Source organism: Grammomys surdaster, unplaced genomic scaffold (assembly GCF_004785775.1).
Source record: "Grammomys surdaster isolate TR1022 unplaced genomic scaffold, NIH_TR_1.0 364, whole genome shotgun sequence".
Taxonomy (NCBI): domain Eukaryota; kingdom Metazoa; phylum Chordata; class Mammalia; order Rodentia; family Muridae; genus Grammomys; species Grammomys surdaster.
In genome coordinates, this window is record NW_021604783.1 from 2,072,403 (window position 1) to 2,089,221 (window position 16,819).

The 16,819-nt window shown below is 46.8% G+C and overlaps 1 protein-coding gene and 1 long non-coding RNA gene across 2 annotated transcripts in view; one reads left to right on the forward strand and one right to left on the reverse strand.

Moving 5' to 3' along the window:
• Positions 1-1,517: 1,517 nt before the first annotated feature.
• Positions 1,518-3,867, reverse strand: LOC114631770. Its single transcript, XR_003713000.1, has 2 exons — positions 3,682-3,867; positions 1,518-3,452 (listed from the first exon to the last, which is right to left on the reverse strand). It is a non-coding gene; the product is annotated as an uncharacterized LOC114631770 (long non-coding RNA).
• A 60-nt stretch (positions 3,868-3,927) lies between these two features.
• Positions 3,928-16,819, forward strand: part of Pik3r5 (phosphoinositide-3-kinase regulatory subunit 5) — a 62,062-nt gene continuing 49,170 nt past the window's right edge. Inside the window, exon 1 of the mRNA XM_028780199.1 lies at positions 3,928-4,033. The gene's annotated coding sequence lies outside the window, so the exon portion shown is untranslated. The remainder of the gene's footprint in view (positions 4,034-16,819) is intronic.

A 16,819-nucleotide genomic window follows, 5' to 3' on the forward strand; every position in this document is an offset into this window, starting at 1 on the left:
AATTAAACGTCCTTCTTTTGATCCAAGACCCAATCTTGAGTCTCTTATTACATTTAAGTATTGTGTGACAATGGTCCCCCAATCTTTCTGTGCCTCAACCATGAGATGGGTATTTTGTAGAATGACTCTCAATTTGAGTTAGTCTGATTTTTTTTCCCCATGGTTAGACTGAGGCAAAGCATTTTAGGCACACATATCTCAGAAATGACACACCTTTCTCAGTCCCTTGAGTCACTCCGTATGATGTCAATTTTGTTCATTTGGCATAGCGTGTGTCTGCCTGGTTTCTCTACTGCTAAGTTTCTGTTTTCTCTTTGTGACTGTTGTATATCTGAGGGGAAGTTATTCAGCAAAGCAAATAGCTCATTTTCCTAGTCTCTTCAAGTTGCAATATCGAAAACACCACACACAAAGTGGCTGAAGGTCAGCAAACATTCCTCACACTTTTGGAGCCCGGGAAGCCTAAGATACAAGTATTGGCAGACTCTGTACCTGGTGTGGGCCTAGTCTTCACAGATGGCTCTTCTACGTGTCCTCACATGGGACAAAGTGACAAAGTTTCTGTGGGTCCTTTGAGGGCAGAAGGTGGCTGAATTCTACTGCACAGACTTCATCTTATTGCGTTCACACTGGCGTCGGTTAGGGTTTGTAAAAGGAACCTGATACTGCACCGTGTCTCACCGTTTGAGGGCCTGCTGCATTTACTTTTTATTTTTAAAGCTTTTAGTTTTTATTTTCTGTGTTTTATCTGCATGTATGTCTGTGCACTGCATCTACGCCTGGTAGCCAAGGAGGCCAGAAGAAGATATCAGATCCCCTAGGATTCAAGTTACAGATGGTTGTGAGCCACTACGTGGGTGCTGGGAGTTGAACCAGGGTCCTCTGGAAGAGCAACAAGTGCTTTAACTGCAAAGCCATCTCTCCTGCCTCCTAGCCCACTGATGATACCTGCCTGCTAGCAATTTCTTTTCAAATTTTGTGTGTGTACATGTATGTGAGTACGTGTGTGTGTGTGTGAGTTCATGTGTATATGTGTGAATTTGAGTCCGTGTGTGTGTGTGTGTGCATGTGTGTATATGAGTGCAGGCTCATATGTACTACAGCACATGCTTATGGAAGTCAAAGGACAACTTTCCAGAGTCTGTTCTCTTCCATCATGGGTTCTAGAGATGGAGCTCGAGTGGTCAGGCTTGTGAGGTAATTAATCTCTTTTACTCAGTGAGCCTCTCTTCAATGTCTGCTGATAACTAATCCTTCCTTCCTTTCTTCCATCCTTCCTTCCTTCTGTCCTTTTTTCTTTTTGTTTGCTTGTTTTGCTTTGCTTTTTGATACATGGTCTCTCTGTGTAGCCCTGACTGTCATGGAACTTACTGTGTAAACCAGGCTGGCCTCAAACTCACAGAGATCCGCCTACCTTTGCCTCCCAAGTGCTAGGATTAGAGGCATGCACCACCACACCCAGCCTTAGTAATTTCTTAATAATTTAGCCTACAACCCTTACATATTTCCCCAGACACTGAAAACACAAATGCGAATGTTTTATTTTCCCTGCCATTTTTTGGAAGTGTAGTCTAGAGCATTCCGATTTTTCTCATTTTGTCAGATTCTCTTGACTGTCCCTCCGGGTTGTCTTCTGTTTCCCAGCTCCTCTGGGATCAGTCTTTTCCCAGGAATGAATGGCAGCCGAAATGATTTGTTGATTGGCAATGAATACAGACTGAATAACCAAGGGGACACAATCTCAGCAGAAATCAGAGTGTGGACGGGCAAGGAGGGATGAAAAACCCAGGGAGGGCTTTGCCTCATGTTCTATGCACTGAGGTGTGGTTTACCATGGGCAGAGTATTTGGCTTTAAGGAAAGCATGTTAAGAGTTTTGTTGTCTAGGCTTCCTGTGTTAGAAGCTTTGTCCTCTGCATGGTGCTGTTAAGAGCGGGAGCCTGTGGAGAAGAAACGAGATCCCAGGGTGTCTCTGCACTGATGACAGAGCTGTATGGTGGTTGGAAGGCAACCAGGTGCCGCCGAGTGACAGAGGCATCCGTGGGTCTTCCCAGCTGCATTGGGGACTGAGGTATAGAGGTGCAGCGACACCAGAACCACAGGGTTTCCACTCAAGAGAGAAGTTCAGGCTACCATTTTGAATGTGATGGACAGATGAACCAAACAGCTCTGGGAGAAGAGAAGCAGTCTCATGCAAAAAAATGCAAAGATTCCAATGCTAAAGGAAGAAAGAAGCAAAGGAAGCCAGAAACAGAGGTTTGAAGTGAAGGGTCTTCAGGGACCAGGGGAGTTTCCTCGGAAAGGTAACAACAGAAAGACACGTAAATGAGCATGCTGGATCTGGCATTCAAGGTTTCCCTGGTGACCTCTTTCTAGAACATACTGGACTAAACGTAAGATGAGGAAGGCAGGGCAGGCTGCTCTTTGAAAACATCAGGCAACGAAGGGAAGCAGGGCGATTACAAGTAGCCTTGTTTGTAAGAGGAAACAAGAGAGCTGGACAGTGGTCGGAAGGCAACCAGGTGCGGCCGAGTGACAGAGGCACCCGTGGGTCTTCCCAGATGCACTGGGGACAGTGCTTCTGATGGCTGTCATTTTAATTTCTGTCCAGAAGATGCCAGGTGCTCTTGAGGTCTGGCTGGTGGTCAGCCCTGCAGGGACAACAACACACCCCAGTGTTGAAGGGAAGACAATTTCAAACTCAACATTTGGGCCACAGCTGCTAGTAAGAAAGAGAGTGTGCCATTGGAGGGCAGCATTGCTGGGTTTCTGAGGTTCTCAGCTTCCTGGGGTTCTCGCTTTATTCTGCCTTCAGTTTTGAGAACGGCAAGAATGCAGAAGTCAAACATTCCATAACTTCTCTAACACATTCCTGGACTGTTTGTTAAACGTGCTCTCCTCTGTCTTCTCCATTGGGCACACACTGTCAATCTTGTCTGCTCCTTTACAATGGAGCCTGCCTCCTCCATCCCTCTCCTTCAAATATCAACATTTCTGTGAATAAAGTAGAGACTGGGGAGACAGTTGTATGGACCACATTGCCCAGGGATGGGCTCCTCATCTATAAACAGGTAGTTGGGGGTGAGATCACTGTGGAAAGACCCGTGGTGGGCATTGAGCCCATTCCCACCTAGTTCCAACTTCTGCGCCCGCCCCAAAGGGTACTTTCTGTTTCTGTCTATTTGGGGAAGTCGCTTTTTTCTTGGTATTTAGGGAGTCAGGAAAAGAAAAACCATTGGGTTTTTACATTAGCTTTCAGGTAGGGCTGTGGCTTTTGAGCAACGGTAAACGTATGACCTTGTGGTCGGTTCTGGACCTGCTCCTGGGGAAGGTGGAACCCAGCTGAAGTGATGAGAGAATCTGGTACCGTGAAGAGGTGGTGGCTTTGTGGGATCAGAGGCTGCGGAAGCAGCGCTGGAAGTTTGGACTGGCTGGAAGTTTCTAGGAAGGTCCCTGTAGACGGAATAGAGGAGTCAGGGTGCTCCGCAGCACAGCAGGGGTGCAGGCCTTTTAAGGGTTAAGAGCACCCGAAAAAATAGAAGTAGTAGGAGGAAGTGGGGCGTTGGGTCGCAATGCGAGAAGGAAGCAGCTCATCGGAGCTTCCTCTTTCTCCTCCTTCTCCGAAGCCCCCACCCACCCCTCCTGCACAGACAAAACGCTCTTCCGCCCCACGGAACCTCACCTTACTCTTGGGGTGCTGTGATGCTCAGTATTGGTACACAAGCCAAAGTTTGTAGTTCTCAGGAGCAGATGGGGTCCCAGCGCAGCGCAACTGCTTTGAGTCCTGAATCTTAGGACTTGGTTGTACCGGCTTGACACGGTCCGGCCACCAGAGGGCAAGAGAGCTCGGCTGGGCGGCTAGCCCTGCCCAGACCCCCCCCCCCAAACCCCCCCCCCAAGGCCCCGCCCCCCAGGGTTGTAGAGACCGGGTAGATGCTGGGACTTGCTGTCCGGTTCCAGCCGCTGAGCGGTGGTCGGGCTGAGAGTCGCCGCAGGAGAGGGGCTCGGCGCCCAGCGCCCGGCGGGGACTGCAGGTGTGTAGCTGGGCAGCCAGGGGGTGCTGAGGACATGAGAGCTCGATACAGCCAGAACAGGTTGGGACCATCCTGGAACAATGTGCCCCAACTGCAGCCGATAGGCTGGACAGTTGGCGATCTTCTAGTTCCACAGTTAAGGTCCACCTAGGGGACCCGGGCCCACAAACCTATGGGACAAACCCAGAGACAGAAGGGGCGTCCCAGGACTGTTCATCAAGATTTAAGTAGCTATGCGGCCAAGTGTGTGTGCAGCCTCCTGCTAGGTTATAGGCCACCTTCTGCTCTGGAGGGAGTAAAGGAACCTGGCTTTCTGAACTCTCTGGGGAAACGTGGACAGCAAGAGTCCTTTGACATCAGGACCGGGGCGATATCCTCCACCGAGCCTCAGGCTGCCCAAAATTAGTGACACTCAGACGCCGTTGCTGTTCTAGGGAATTGCGCGCCCAGGACTATGTTTACGCGCCGGAGACATGCAAGTATGAGTGTGTGAATGTATACACGTGTGTGCACGGTAGCGCTGGCATGACGACCCATCCGAGGGCGGTGGTGATAAATATGCAAGAAGTTCAGGACAGTAGGAGGAAGGAGGCTGTTCAGAGGGAAAAGGAAGGCGAGATGAAAGCAGCAGGATGTGGTATGAAGTGAGTTAAGCCTCCTGCCGAGGGGAGGGGTGGCTTTTGGCAACAGGAGGACTAAAAGCAGGCCAACTCACCTGAAGGCCTTTTTCTGAATGGCGGTCCACTTTGCTTTGGGTTTTGCTTTCTTTGCCTGCTGCGGACCACCTGGTAAGGTCCAGTTCCCAGAGCAAAGCTGTGCTCCTGTAATGCCTGTAATGTTAAGCCTTGATGGGGGAGCTTGCTTGGTAAGGTGGAGGTTGCTTAGAAACCCTGTGTAAGATGGAATAGAGACCTGAGTTCCTGACATTCCTGTCTGCCTAGGTCTCCTCATTTGTAAAACTGGCTGTATATGTCTGATCTACAGGGTCAGGTCAGAAATGAAAGGACACAGTGCAATGAGAGCTACCCGGGAGACCCTCCGCTATGTTTGTTACAAGCTCTTACAAGCCCATAGAATCCGTATGTTTGAAGAGGCTTATCTCAACCAAGGGGCTGAACTGTGAGCTGTGTATATGTGTATGGAGCCTCGTTTTGGGTTCTCATCTTTGGGACAGATGAGCAGCAATGCATATTACCTATAAGGATATATCCTCAATTTGGAGATGGATATGTGGTTCACATTTAATTTCTATATATCAGTTATTATTTTAAACATTTGTTATTTGATTTGTGGCATGGATGAGAGTGTACACATGCATGCCTGCCATGGTACCTGTGGAGGTCAGAGAGCAACTTGAAGGAGTCTATCCTCTCCTACTCCGTGAATCCCAGGGAATAAACTCAGGTTGTCAAGCATGACAGGAAGCTGTCTCACTTGCTCTGTTTATGTCTTTTCTGAGACAGTCTCAGCCTGTACCCCAGGCTGGCCTCCAACTCAGTATGTAGCTGAGGCTGGCCTTGAGCTCCACCTTACACACATAGTTTAGCGATGTTAAAGTTAACATTATTACTATCGTAATAAGCCCTGATGTTTCTTTCTTGTCAATACACAAATGATGGTGCATCTTTACAACTGATGGCATCTTACAGTTTGTTAAATACAGGGTATATTTACAGACTGGGGGGAATGTTTTAGAGGTACATGGATACACACAGAATTATGTCAGTCTTCTGCATACATTTAAAAACTCAAAACTCATTGACATTTTGTGGTGTCTAAGTTTTTGTTTGTTTGTTTGTGGGATTTTTTGGGGTGTTATTGTTGTTTTTTTGTTTTTTGCTTTGTTTTGTTTTGGAGACAGTCTCACTATGTATCCTCTAGCTGACCTGAAACTCACTTGTGTAGACCAGGGTGACCCTGAACTCATAGAGATCTGCCTACCTCTTACTCCCAAATGCTTTTTTGAATTGCTTTCAGCAGGGATTAAAGCCGTGCACCTCCATACCTGGCCTCTGGGATCTAGTTTTAAGGACAGTGTTGGCTGCTTTGTTCCGTGAAACAACCCAGATCTGATTTAGTAGCTTCTCCAGAATTCGATTAGATAGTTCAAACCCACCCTTCTCCTGTGTACCTTGGGCCTGCTTCTGATAGATTTCCTTCCATCTCTTTCATCCTTCTACGTGACTTCCCCACCGTTGGCTACACTTTTGTGGTGTATTGGACACCGTGCTAAGTGTTCCGTGCCCTTTCATCTTGATATCCACACTCTGAGATAGCTGTAGCTATCACACCCATTTTACAGATAAGGAAATGGGGTGCTGAAGCCACTCAATCAGAAAGTGCCAGACCTGGGATGACTCCAGCATCTGCTCTTAACCAGAGGAGAGAAGGCTCCATGGTGGGTTGTGGTTTTGTCTCTGGGCTGGCTAGCAGCTAGCTTTTGGATCATTGGGTCTATGCTTCTGGGTGATGAAGGCATAGATATCACATGGAGGTGATAAATGAGAAGGTAGGTAACTTTCATAGCTCAGGGCATGAGTCTCCTAACTCTCTCATTTGGATCCCAGATTCTGGCCAGCAGAGCTTGGCCTCAGGGGACCTCCTGCATCCTGTTGCTATGGTGATGGAAGATCCCTAAATCTGAGTGAATCTCTCTTCAGCTGAAAGCCTGCAGAGGGGTATCAAGACCTCCTGCCCCCAGCCTAGGTCTACCCTCCTGCTTTCTCTTGTGAAACTCAGGAAGTTCTCAGCTTTGACAAGACTGTTTCATCTCCCAGACTCCTCTTCCATTCCTCTACCTGCTGAGTGAACTGAAAATTCCTCCCTGGGTGAAAGGTGTAAGCTCCATCTTCCAGAGTCTTCCCTGACCTCTGCTCTCACCCTGTAACACTAAGCTACCATCCTCTGTGGCCTCCTGGCGTAGCACTGACTGCCCTGGCCCGTGGGGAATTATCAGGGTCAGACACAGCTATGGCCTGTTTGTGATCAGCATGGCTTCAAGCTGTCACCACGGGTCTCTCTAGGATCTCATAGGCAAGAAACCCTCTGTGAGCAACCCCAATGGAAGTTGCCTAGATGCAGGAGAGTATCAGGGCCAGCAGGGTGGGGTCCCCAGAGACTGTTGTGCTTTTCATTTTCATGTCCTCTGGAGTCTTGTTATTGTGCTGACCTAGGCAAATGAGCCGTGTGGTTTCTTCATGGGGGTGTGGGCAGGACTGGGATGTGAAGACTGAAGGTGGATTCTAGCCTATGGGTCTTGCTTGCTTCTACCTCTCTCCTCCACTCCTAGCTACACAGCCTTGATTACAATCAGATGCCTCTCTGAGTATCATTTCCCCTGACAATATAGTAGCAGTGTAGCATTTGATCAGGCCTAACCTTCCATAGCAGTTTCTTATGGAACACGTTCCGTGTACAGTCACAGTCCAGGCTCAGAAGACATGGGAAGGCAAACATGGTTTCTGCTCTCAAGGAGATGTGGTCTACTGGTTCGGGACATGCGGCACAGAGATCATCTAGTTAAACGTGTGAGAAATGCATGATGCTGTGGGGGTTCCAGGAAGGGAGTTTGGGGCTTGGGGTTATGTCATAGTTTATTTGAGACTTGAGAGATATGAAATAAAAGAAAGTAATACTCATAATAATAATAATAAAATGAACATTTGACAGATATTTGCTTATGGTTCTATGGATATCTTCTCTCATGAGTTTGTCCCCCAATAACTTGGGGTGTATGTATGATTATGAGAGGTTTCTATCTTCTGAAATTAGATGCTACAACCAATAGTAGTGACTTGGTTCTATTTCTGATGTGGACCAAGGGCTCTTTGAATACTCCTTCTTCTTCTCTTGGTCCAAGGTGCATTTTGTGGACATCAAGGTCTTAAATACCATTGCGATGGGGGAGGGCTCCCTCTTCTTCTTCTCTGTTCTTTGCTGGAGAGCACACCGACTCAGGATCCTTTGTGGTCATGATTTTTGTTAGTAGCTCAGGGAGTCTGTACCCATGGGAAATTCTACCCATTGAAGCCATGGCTTTATCTGATGTCTCTTGGGCACCCTGTTCTTGCCATGTTCAGAAACCCAGCTCTTGGTTCTCTGTATCATGTAATATGGTTCCTGGTCAGCTCCCAGATCCTTCTTCTCCATTGAAAGCTGTCTTCTAAGAACTCCACCATCTACTCAGACATATGGTTGAATGCTTGTTCCTGTGTGGCTTGGTGGTGTGGTCTCTTGTCAGGCAAATCTTCACACAGCCACTTCCACCCAACCTGGTCGACGTGGCCAACCTCCTCTGGGGATTTTCTGCATTAGTTAGGTCACGTCACCTACACCTACAGCTCTTCCAGAAGAGTTCCATACACTCTCTCGGTTAGTGACTCTCAACCTTCCTAATGCCTTTAATACAGTTCTTTATGTTGTGCTGACCCCAAACCATAAAATTATTTACATTGCTACTTCACAACTAAGTTTGCTACTGTTATAAACCGTAATGTTATATCCGTGTTTTCCAATGGTCTTATGATCTTAGGTGACCCCTGTGAAAGGGATAACATGCTGATAAGAAGCACCTCCACTCAGCTCCCCAGTGAGGGCACCAGATTTATGGCTAGGACTAGGGGACAGAGAAGAAGTAGCCACTATCAGGTCTTAGCCAGTTATGTCTGCAAACCCCTGTGTTCCTGGCTTGTTTGGGGACTTCCTTTCTTTGATGTGGTTGCGACACATTAGCAGCAATATGTTTGAAAGGTTCGTTCTTCCATTGCTCATTTACAAGGAATGTTAAAAGCATGACCGAATATTAAGGCTGTCAAATACATTTTTAGATGTATGCTAGAAAATCCTTGCATTCTTTCACCTTGATGTGGGATTATATGACACATCATATTATTAACTTCCTCTCATTGAGCCATCCTTTCATTTCTGGAATGAATTCAATTATTATTTTAAGTTCAGAACTAGGTTTGTTCAGTGTGAGCCTCTTTAGAAGCTTCGAATCTGTACTTAACATGTTAGCGTCCCAACATTGTTGGACGCCTGAGATAATCACCTTGGAAAGAGAAAAGGCTGACTCGGCTCCACGTTTTGGAGTTTCCAGTCTACAATGGGTTGGCTTCATTGCTTTGAGCCTGTGGTGAGGAAATAGAGTCATGGTTGAAACGTATGATAGAATCAAACTGCTTACATCAAAAGCTGGCTGGGTGGGGGGGGGGGGGGGAGGGAAGGGGGGGGGGGGGGGAGAAGGAGGAGAGGAAGGCAGGGGAGAAGGAAGGAAGGAGAGAAGAGAGGGAGGAAGAGAGAGATAAAGAGGGAGACACAGACAGAGAACACTCTAGGATCTTGCAGTCTCCTATGTAAGTATAATCCAATGACCTAAAGACCTCTCATTACCCCCAAATCTAAGTAACACTGCACTAGAGACCAAGCATTTAGCATATACATATCTTTAGGAACATCTGAGATTCAAATTACCCCAACTGTAGTGAGCTGGCCCTCACCTCTCTCCTTAATTTCTAGTATGCTGGCTTTGCAAGGTGAACTTAGAGGCCGTTCATCTCTTGTACCCTGGGGCAACTTGCAGAGCAAGGCAATGCCGGTGTGTCCCTTGACAGTCGTGAGAACTGCCCTGATGCTGTGGTCTCCTGTCAGAAAATTGCTATAAGTTTGAAGCTAGCCTAAGCTAAGTAACAAGAATGTTTCATTCTTTTTTCAAGATGATTGTTCTGAAAGTTAGAAAAATAAGTAAGAAGTCTGGTACCCTTGAGGTAACACATCCTAGAGCTGGGCAGTTACCTCAAAAGTCCCACGTCTCTGCTTCACAGTGCGTTCCTCCTGTCTATTAAAAAAACACCAGTGCCCATGGCCACCACCACTAGAGACCTAGATCTTTCTCACATCCTAAGCTAGGGTGTGGGATTCTGCTTGGGATCCTCTGTTCTTGTTCTTCGCTTCCTCTGATGCACTAAGTCCCGCTAAAAGTCATCTGGGCAGAGGCCCTCAAACTCTCCTAGCCAGCCATGCACTCTCCATGGTGAGCTGTGAGTGTCACATGCCCTCCATGGTGAGCCGGGAATGTATGGCCTCTGAAATGTGTGGCTTTTGAGCCAATATTTTATAAGCCTTTGAAATTTGCATTTGTTTCTGTACTGACATCTTGGGAGATTCATTTTGAGAGAACTGGATGCTTGGAGCCATGACTGCCTGGGGGAGTATAGAGCTGCAGGGTGACATTCTGGTCACTAGAGGGAACAGAAGATGCAACGGTCAATCCTTTTACATAGTGTCCTCCTCATCTCCTAGAGTCCATTGCCTCCTGAACCAGTTGACACCAGGATTCTGACCTGGAAGTTTCTAGGCTGCTCTCTGGATGCAGCCTTGTGTGAACGGATGGTTCAGCTCTGATCGTAAAGCTGGGCAGTTCTCTCAAAAGTGACTCTAACTTGTGACCTTCCTGGAATTACAAGCATGTGCCACTGGGTCTCCTTCTTGGAAGTTTCTACAGAAATTTGAGGCCACGTGCCGTTAGCCAGAGTTCTCCCCTTCCTGCTCATGCCTCTGGCCAACCATTCCTCTTCTGCTCTTGGTCCCCTCTCTCCCTGGACACGCTTGTCTTTCTCATCCCAGCCTTTGTTTCTAAGGACATGCTGGCTGCTTTCCCTTGGACAAACTGTTTCACTGTAAACACACATCTGGAACCTAACACACTTCCTCTGAGGACTTCCCCTTTGCTGTCTCTTCTGCAATCCAGCTCCAGCTCTGAAGTCTCAGCGTCCTCTCCAATGCCCGGAATCCTCTTCTCTCCATTCTTCCCTGCTGTGATGATGCTCCCTAACTCCATGGCTCTTTTGTCTTCAACCTCCCCCATCCTTTCCTCTGACATCCACTGACTTTTCATCACTGTGCTCCTGTGGAGGACTTCTGTCACAGACTCTTCCTTTCTCTCCCAGGAGCCATGGAAGCCAGCTTCATCTCGACAGCCAGAACCCTTTGATGGCATCCCAATTTGGAGAAAGCCTAACGCCCTTGTTGTTCCTTAGGATACAGTAAAGTGACACAGTGTTCTTTATGAATTCTCATCTTCTCAAATTCTTTCCCCGAGACCTAAGGTGTTCTTGCCCCTCAGCCTTTCCTGGTAAAGAATGTTTTCCAGCTCTTTTTTTCACTCCTGAGTCCCCAGTGCTTTGAGAGAAGCAGTATTTGGCCATGTTCAGTCAGTAGTGCTGAGGCTATGACAACCCCATGAAGCAGCCAGCACAGGAAGACCTGAGCCCCAGCCATGAGGGCTGACTGGTAGGCTGAACTGCCCACATTTGACCTCTCCCAGGAGTTTCACTGCAATTCTCTTAGGGGCTATACCTTCCAAGCATCTCGCTGGCTTCCGGGAGTCTGACAGGTTCAGACACCTGTGTCTGTGCCTTTCAGAAACAGGACAATGTAGATGTCTTCTGGTGCCATTTCAGGCCCCAGCTTTGGCAAAAGGTGTGTTTCTCTGGGGATCTTCTGCAGTCAAAATCAGCAGAGGGTGGGTTGGGGAAGTCCTGAGGAGCCTCTCTCCAACCCCTGACAAGCCCCAATCTGTGACAGCTTGGGTACAGAAGACTGGGGAAGTGTCTGTTTGCAACATAGTATTTACAAGGCTGAGGGCCTTCCTGTCCCACCTACCAAGTAGGCTGTGGGGCAATTGGAAGCAGTGTTTTCAGGAGTCAGACAAGAAATTGTTGGAGGGATTTCTGGGGATTCTTCAGCCATTCCTGCAGGGTGCCTGGTCTACCTGACCTAGAACAGGTTAAGGGAGATAAAGAATACATGTGTTTTAATTGGGAAGAAGACATTATAAATAATTATGATTATTTTACATACTGTCTTTTTAGAGGACAAAACCTGAAAGCATTTTTCACAGATGTAGCCCTGTAGGTTGACGGGGATCCTTTAGAACAACAACAAAAGCAAGCCTTCTTCTCTGATTCCAAGAGGGGACCACAGCTCAGCAAGGAGGATGAGATTCCCACCATTTGCTTTCTTATTCTCCCCCTCTTCCCTGCCTTCTCCTCTCTTTTCTTTCCTTCCAGCTTCTTTTCCCTGTCTCTTGCACTTTCTTTCCTTCATTCTTTCTGTATGTGATATGCACGTGTGTACATGCTCATATGTGTGTACATGCGTGTCTGCATATATGTGGATGACCACATGCTGTTGGAGTCCAGAGATCAGTGCCCAGTGTCTTCCTCTGTTATTCTATTATCCTCTACCTTATCTTCTTTTAAGATAGGGTGTCATACTGAACTGAACCTCATCAGCACAGCTGGTCAGCTGACCCATGTGCTCCTCTTGTCTCCTTCCCCAGCACTGGGATTTCGCACTGCTGTGCCCAGTTTTTTTACATGGGTCCTGGGGATTCAAACTGTGGTCATTGTATGTGTGAGACCAACACTTCACAGACTAAGTGGATGGCTTTTTTTTCTGAAGGGAGCTGTGCTTTGGAGAGGGAGGAGGGCTCTCTATGGAAAGGAGAAAAAAAAAAACCCAGCAGACAGAACTCTTTCTAACTTGGGATCCACCTAGAGGGAGGGTGCCACTTCCCCATATGCTTCTATGGCCTGAGGAGCCTGTTATGGTCTCGTGGTCTCCTCAAAGGCCATGGCAAATTCTGGGGCACCCAACCATTTGCCTGGATCCCTTGCTGTGTCACCCATAAGAACATGAGCTCGGCCTTTTCGCCAAAATGGCGCCCCTCCCAAAGCTGAAGCCAAAGTGAAGGCCTTGAAAGCTAAGAAGGCAGCGCTGAAAGGTGTCCACAGCCACAAAAAGAAGAAGATCTGAATGTCACCCACCTTCCAGCAGCCCAAGACCCTGTGGCTCCGGAGGCAGCCAAAATATCCTCGAAAGAGTGCACCCAGGAGAAACAAGCTTGACCACTATGCTATCATCAGATTCCCACTGACCACTGAGTCAGCCATGAAGAAAATAGAGGACGACAACAACATGCTTGTGTTCATTGTGGATGTCAAGGCCAACAAGCACCAGATCAAACAGGTCGTGAAGAAACTCTATGACATTGATGTGGCCAAGTCAGTACCCTGATAAGGCCTGATGGAGAGAAGAAGGCCTGTGTTCACTTGGCTTCTGATTATGATGTTCTGGATGTTGCCAAGACTGGGATCATATAAGCTGAGTCCAGATGGCCAATTCTGAATATACACTTTTTTTTCACCATTAAAAAAAAAAAAAAGAACATGAGTTTGTGTCCAGAGTCCCCTCACTGGCCCCGGATACAAGTATCTGGAAAGATCTTGGAAGGTTCTTTAGGTCTTCTTGGCCAAGGGGATAGGAATGTCCCCCATGTTCCTCTGAAGTGAGAGAGACCCAAACCACAGCTCAATTTTGAAAATACAAGACTGTTTTTTTGAAGTGTGTTATTTCTCTAAGCCCATCAGAGAAAGGATGGAATATATGAGCCACCCAGCTTCAGGGCTGAGGCGTGAAAACCCTATGACAGTGACGGGCTGGACTGTGGGTTACAATGTGAGAATACCAGTTTGTATAAGAACATTTGGTGTGAACGGTAAAGGGGGCGGGGAAGCAGTGATAAGGGTGTGGCTTTAACGGACTTGTTAATCAAAATATCCAGTCACTGACTGTGATGACATACATGCCTGTGAACCCAGTACTTGAGAATCTGAGGCATGAGGATTGCCATGAGTTTTAGATGTATCAAAAAACAACCTCCTCCTTGAGAGAGACAGAGGCTGCCCTAAGGACCTTGAGGAAGATGAAAAAGTTGAAGCAGCCTGCAGATGCCAAAAAAAATCAAAACAAACAACAAAACCATAGTTCTGACCTGTGAGGCTAAGCCCAGGGCCAAATAGGAACTATTTGGAGTTTCATCAAAAGTTTGCTCCAGAAAGTACTGAGCCAGATGGGCAGGATGATGGGGTGTAGAAGAGTTGACAGACACCTTCAATGGACAACTCATTGATACATCAAATAAGGACACCTCATAGGTGTCACCAACTGCCATCCCTCCTCTTATGTCCCACTTTGCCCCAAGGCCCCAAGCTGCCCTCTGGGATGAGTATAACTGGCAGAGAATGCCTTTGGTAGGCCAAGGCTAAATTCTACCGTCAGCAGGCTCCTCTGGGGGGATGCTGAAGGACTTGGTTGGGGCCAGCTTTGTGTGACGACCATACTTCCACCTTGGGTCTAGAGCTCAGTCTCTTCAGAGAGTAGCATCCTCTTCTTTCTCTCTCACACTCCTTTCAAAGATGGGGATTGCTTTCCCCAAGGGTTTGAACTCCTAAGATCAGCTCAGAAGCTAAAGGTGGAGACATCAGTTTCACTGAAGTGCTTGCTGTCTCCGAGGGTGGAAAAGTCCTTGTGAAATGTTATTTATTTCATGGTACCTTCTTATTGGTCAGTCATGGATGGTCTCTACTCTGTTACTAAAACAGGAACCTTTCTACAGAGAATTGCTTCAGTACTGCGTGGCCAACTCTGGATGTGCCTAAGAACACTTGACCTGAAAAATCCTTGAGTCCCTGTCACTACACAGCCTCTAGAACAGGTGACACACAGGCAGCAACCCATCTAGAAAGTTGATTATCACCTTTCTGGAGGTCTTTATGAGTCGCCTCCTACAAGGGAATTTTGGGTACACAGTATGGGCTTCATTTAAGGTCACACCATAATCATACTCTACAAATTTGGGAAAGTCCACTTTTTGTATCAAAATGACACAGTAACAGATAAGCACAAACCTTCTGTTTTCTGACTCAGCATGGACAGAGACCTTAGCCATTGCTTGTCTGTTGTATAGGAAAAGAAGCAAACTGCTAGTGGCTTAAACAAGCAAGGGGTTTATCTCCCTCTCATATAACAGCCACGTGTAAGGGAGCCACATGTTAATGACAGCCTCTCAGGTCAGAAGCCAAGCTTCATTTTATCTTGTGCCTCTTTCTTTTCTCTGCATGTAGCTTTCATCCTGTGGTCCATGATGGATGCTTTAGCCATCACATCTTCCCTCTGTCCAGCAAGAGGAGGGCAGGGAAGAATAGGATGTGAACCTTTTAACAGTGTTTTTTGGAGATCATACTCATCAGTGTTTGTTCTCACTCCAACGGGCACACAAGAGCGGCTGGGAACTGTAACCTATAGTTTCTGAAAGTTATTGTCAGAGAAGAAAGGAGTGTGGCTAAGAAGGGCAAGCAGAGTCTCAGTCATATTGGAAATTCACTCACTTGAGTGAATCCCCATGACACATAAGCTTCATTGCTCTTGCCACAGAAAACATATCTTGAGAGTCAGTTGAAAACTTTGAATAAAAAATGACACATGGGCCAGGGAGAGTCTCGGTGCGTAAGGCACTAGCTGCAGAAGCATGAGAAACTGAGTTTAAATCCTCAGAATCTGTGAAAAGCCAGGTGCATCAGTTATCCCAGGGCCCTTACAGCTAGATGGGAGGTGAAACCTAGAATCTCAGGGGCTATCCTGGGATACATAAAACTAGAAAAGCCCTGTCTCAAATTAGCTAGAAGGTGAGGATCAACACCTGAGGTTACCTTATAACCTTCACACATGTGCTATGGCATGTTCATGTGTGCACTCACACACAAACATGCTCACTTACATCCACAACACACATACACACATCAAAAATGGCATATTGTACCAAAAGACAGAATCTTCTCAAATGTCCATACATAGACAAATGTATACATTGTATATGTACAGACTATTCTTCAGCCCTATAAAGGGCTGCAGTTCTAACACTCACTACAACATGGGTGAGCCTTGAAGACATGCTAAGTATAATAAGCCAAGCACAAAGGAACACATGCTGTTTGCTTCCATTTATGTGAGCTAACCACAGCTCTCAAAGCCAGAGGAATGGAAAGGAGATTAGAGATGGCCAGAGGCAGAGAGGAAGGGGAAACAGAGTTAGTATGTACTATGAATGTTGTTCTGTGCTGGAAGATGAAAGCATGCAGGCGATGGAGAGGAGGGATGACTGCTTATGATATGAAAGCACCTCATGCCACCCACCTGGACATCCTATGTACAAAACAGTGTCACTTCGTGTTTTGTATGTGTTAGCACAGTTTAAAAATATGGTGTTCCATATGGGTCCATCAGCAGGAGTCTGTGGTGTTTTATGATTGATGTCCCTACAGATAAAGATGCTCAACACTTTCGGATGAGTTTACTAAATCAACATAGACTAAATCAGCACCAAAGCTGCGGAACAGAGCTGCTAACAATTGATCATGCTTGTTTATAGTATCACCGGATTGTTACAAGGCTTGCTACAATTCAGAAGTATTGTTTTTGTAGCGTTTTGCTTTGTTTTGTTACCTGTTTTAAATCAACAAATCATTTCTAGTCACTGGAGTTCCAGGATCCCCATCTAAGTGTTAGTGAACTGCCTTTTAAGGTTCATAGAGAATGTTGCCTGTGAGTTGGTGGATTTGGGGATTGGGTTTCCAGGATTCCACCTTTTCTCTCTGCCCACATTTTCTCTTCCTTTCTCTCACACATCTCTCATTTTCTCCAGTTTTAGACTGTCAGTAGTGGTTCCCTTTCTTTAAGTGTCTGAGATGAATTTATCCACACCTACAATCCAAAGTTTAGTATAAGCAGCAGGGCCTGGGCTAGGCTCAATGGTGGAGTGTTGGCTAAGGGTGTGAAAGGTCCTGGATTTCATCCTCACTGCTTCAGATCATTCTGTATCATACCCCACGCCCCTTGGTCTATCTTCACCCTATGGCTCCTGCTAACTTCTAATCCCAAGTCAAG